The 4,707-nt window shown below is 44.8% G+C and overlaps 1 pseudogene; it reads right to left on the reverse strand.

Moving 5' to 3' along the window:
- Nucleotides 1-961: 961 nt before the first annotated feature.
- LOC142848964 (serine/threonine-protein phosphatase 4 regulatory subunit 1 pseudogene) lies at nucleotides 962-4,171 on the reverse strand (annotated as a pseudogene).
- Between the last annotated feature and the right edge of the window lie 536 nt (nucleotides 4,172-4,707).

The raw sequence follows: 4,707 nt of genomic DNA on the forward strand, positions 1-4,707 counted from the left end.
GCAATTGTCTACGGCCTTTGTTGCCATTTGAATAGTGCTCACAGCATCTCCTCAAAGAGCACATTTCAAGTGTCTACTTTCCTTGTTCATCAATGAGACTCATCTCTTCATTCGCTAAATGTTTTCCATGATCTTCAGCAACTGAGTTCTATCTTCAGGTGTGTGGACCATGACAGTTCTAACAGCACCATGAAGACTGCCCAGTCCAGAATGGCACCTGTGAAGCTCAGGGAGACAAAGTTACATCTCAGAGATGGCCGTGATCAAGTTAAAATGCACTTACACAGATTACTGATGATAAGAAATTTGCTTCAGGTCACGGCCAACATGAAAAAATTAGTAAAGAGAAATTCAGCAAATACTGTGTAATTATGTGCAACAAAGCACTGTATTAGGATTCAAAATCATAATCTATTTTATTGTTAACATCCAGCTCGTAAAAGAAATTAAAAGTAAAACAAAACCTCTTCTGCCATTTATTTGCACACCAAGAACTATTTACACATGGCTCTGGGATGGGCAGCTATGGTGGAAGGAAGGAACGCTGAGGCTCATACTGAAGGTCTTCCCCATCTAATGTGCCTTCTAGCCATAAAAACGTCATGTATCAGTCATTGAATAAGACCAGGAGGAAGCAAGGCAGGTCTCTGGGAACCTCATTCTTTCCAAAGGGAAATGCTCTGCCAACTCTGGCTTCTTTTAGTCAGGAAGAGGAAGTAAAGAGTTAAGGCTCTGGTGACAATTACAATCCTCTGAAAAATGACTTTCTCTTATGCCAAGATAAAGTAATAGTGGTTACTGGACTTTCTCCCAACTCTTCAAAGCCTTGAACCTGAGGTATCAACTAGCACCTGCAACTAAGCCAGCAGGAGGAAGGAACCCCCACACCTGTCCCAGACTGGTTCAGGGCAGTTGAACCATGCTCTTGTGGCAGCAGGAAGGATGCCATGGTTTATGGTTTCTAGTAGGTTAAGGAAGTAGGACTCATTGCATCTTCAGAGGCTTTGGTGCTGGAAGGGTGGATGCTTGCCAAGAACTTGACGTCACTGTCAATCCATCTGGAGGCCACGATGGTCTGCGTCAGGGCCTCCTGATGACAGCAAAGGCTGAGAATTAGCCTCTCTCTACAGCATCTGTCCTAGTGGTTTTGTGAGGAGCGCTCTGACATTTGGAATCCCGTCGTTTGCCAAGTTAAGCAAATGTGGTGTCAGGTGAGAAACACACTGGTCCATGGAGCAGCAGCATCTTCAGTGACAGTCCGGGAGGAAAGAAACAAGCATTGCGGCTCTGTCAGGCCAACGCCCAAGTTATCATACAGAGGACAGAACCTGAGCAACAACTTAGGAGGCATGGGATTTTTTTTTTGAGGCATGGGATTTTATACATTTAAACCAGAATTGCAGGTATGTGGAAACACAAGCAAAAATAATACCCAAACCAAACCAAAAGCACTTATATATTGTATATGTTACTTAAAGTACCATGTGACGCTTCAGTATAACAGGTAGACATATATAATGCTCCAATCAAGGTAAATAGGTTTTATGTCTACTCAAAATGTTTGTAGGTTTTTGTTTATTTGTTTTTATAGTTTGGCAATGGTGGAAAACAGCCGTAATCTTCTTTGTGTTATGTAGGGCTTAGCTTGCTAGTTGACTACTTGCCCCCATTCTGTTTGGGTCATTTAAGCTAATTAGAACTGGTCCTGAACTCACAAGCCTCCTCCTACATGCTGAGATTACAGGTGTGTACCACCGTGCTTGGCTTCCAGCACAGTTTTAAACTTCTGCACAGAAGCCCATGGCAGCCAATCTATACCTTCATTTCCAACCCGTATCCTGGTGGGCACCGTGGTGTCTGCGTATGGTGGGCGCTTGGCATGGCACACGCAGGTGTGTGCATATGTCTTGAGTATGTCAGCTTGAGGACATACATGCTCAGCCGGCTGAGATGGTGAGCCAGACAGATGCCTCACCTTGAGGAGCACATGATCTCATGGACAGATGAATAGTTACTTCTGTTCCTCATAATAAGAGGCTTTGGGAGAAATGGGATTACAAGAAGCTCCATGAGTAGGTATGCCCACACTTTTGTCACCTGGAAGACAAAGACAAAGGCTTGCAGATCAGACCATTTCAGACACGTGCCCCAACTTTCTACCAGCTCATTGACGAGATCTACTCTGAAGATTGGGGGTGTCATCATGCAGAGCTTCTGGGACACTTTGTTGTCCTACTTATAGGAAATCCAATGAACAGAAGAAACTTTGCACACAGGTTCAGAACAGTGAGATGTGAAGATAAATGCCTTTGGAACTATACAATTCCCAAAGTAAAATATCTAGATATTTAGCTAGTTCCACACAAAAGCACTAAGCTCTACCATAATCCGTCACTCAAACCTCCTGAAGTTAACACAGACACTCTCTCCTTTTGTCAATATGAAGACTCTTCAGAAAAGCACACACGGGTTTAAGAATACCTTGCCTAATGTCACTGAGGTCTTTAAAAAACCCATTAAAAAACTGGAACCAAGCCTGCAGCTGTCAGCTGGTCTCAAAAGATAACCGAAAGCTTGTGGCTGGAGAATGCTAAAGTTCTTGGCACTCACCACTGCATGTCTGATGCCAGAGATTCACAAACCTCTCTTAGGCAGTGCCAGTTCTGCCTGCTGAATGTCAGGGCCACACCTGGCAGGCTGTATGCCCAGCGCTTGGTGATCTCCGTGTAAACTGTACTCCAAAGGGATCAGTCATCCACAAATACTGATCTAATGAAGCTTTTGGTAGGAAATCTTGTACTTCGCAGCTCCTGTCCTCATTGGGGTTACAGCAAATTGAGATGCTCGTGTCCGTGTCATGAACATAGAAGCAGCATTTAAATTCTCAACAGCTGCACTGACTAAACGCATGGAGTCATCCTGATTTGTTAAAATCTGGTTTTCTTGGTTTGCTACAACCTGGTAGTTCATCTTGCTCCTCATGCCACTGTTCTACACCTCCAGCCTCTTCATGAGCATTCCGGCCGGAAGTCTGCAGTTCAGCCGAGAGTATCTCCCATCTATTCTGGCTCACCCACGTGGGGCTCTAGTTCTCTGCCATTTCTTCAAATTCCTTCCAGGTGGCCATGGTGATATGAACAGAGCCCCGCATGGGGACTCCAGGTGTTTCCCCTGCTCTGTCTGTGAAGAATCTCCCCTCGGAGTCCTGTTTGAGTTCTATGTTGATATCTATTTCAGGTAGACGAGTCTCTCCAGAAGTAGAAGGGGTTGAACAATTCCTGGTCTAAGAGAGCCAAATCTGGGGAGCTGGTGCCAACCTCCTTTTTGATTTTTAAATCGTTCTTATTACAGGCTGTTTCCTGATGAAGACGAAGTACAGAGAGTGAGGGACTGTCTATTGGAACATCTACGTTCCCTAGAGAGTTCCTAGATGTCGCTGGGCGGTGGTGGCGCACACCTGTAATCCCAGCACTAGGGAGGCAGAGGCAGAGGCAGGTGGATCTCTGTGAGTTCGAGGCCAGTCTGGTCTACAAGAGCTAGTTCCAGGACAGGCTCCAAAGCTACAGAGAAACCCTGAAACCCTTTCTCAAAAAGCCAACAAGAAAAAAAAGTTCCTAGATGTCACAGAAGCACAGGCTTTGAATATGCTTTCTAGTCTAGCGCCAGGACACTAAGATCTGAAGGAGCATCCTATGCTCTTCTACCACATGTGATATTTGATGCTATTTTTGTCACTTACCGCTCTGCTCTGTACTCTCTCCTTTAAATCATTGTGCCATTGTCTGAGACTTCAGTTCATGCTCACAATCTGTTTTGATCTAGTCCAGCTTCCGTCCCCTCCACTCTGTTCCTCTCCCATCCTTCAGACTATTCTCTTCTCACTTCACATTTCCTTTTATTCCCACTGAGTCCTCTCGGGGCTGCCTGTTTGTGTATCATCGATGGCCTCTCAGGAGCAGCCTCACTGAAGAAAACTTGCTCTCCCTCTTTCTATTCCATCAACCGTCAATTTCCAATAGCTCCTCGGCTGAGGGTGGGACTTCATTACCACCTCCCAACCCTGTGTTGAGATCTTTGTCTGGCTTAGACATGTGCGGTTCTCCTGCAGCTCATAATTGCTGTAGTTTCCTATGAACAACTGCTTTGTTTTGTCCTGAAACTTCCGTTCCATTGTAGCCATTTACCACCTCCGGCTCTTATGATCTTTCTGCCTCTTGTTTGGGATGATTCATGAACACTTGCGGGAGGACTGTGATATAGATGCCCCATTTAGGGCTGAGCAGTCCACAGTCTCTTATTCTCTACACCTTGACAAGTTATGGGTCTATGTTTCAAAACAGTCATCATGTATTGCAAAATGACACTTCTCTAATAAAGGGTAAGAGGCACACTAATCTGTGGACATAAATCATTAGGAGTTAGTTTGGATATATTTATCAGAGGAAAAGTCAAATGCTCTCCCCTGGGGTCCATGACCTACCTATCCATAGGCTATTTGTGGTTATAAGCTTTTTATTATCTACAGTGGCTGCCTTAAGCAAGCAAAAACCACAGCCTGAGAGGATTCTGTTCCCTCAGGCACTGACTTTGTCAAAGCTACTAAGGGAAACTTTATCTAAAGCTAGAGAACTCACAAGTCAAGGTTTCAGGTGGAATTCTGCTCACACAGCTAGGCTGAATAGCAAGTAGCTAACCTCTCTTTGCTGG

The sequence above is a fragment of the Microtus pennsylvanicus genome, chromosome 4 (assembly GCF_037038515.1).
Source record: "Microtus pennsylvanicus isolate mMicPen1 chromosome 4, mMicPen1.hap1, whole genome shotgun sequence".
Classification (NCBI taxonomy): Eukaryota; Metazoa; Chordata; class Mammalia; order Rodentia; family Cricetidae; genus Microtus; species Microtus pennsylvanicus.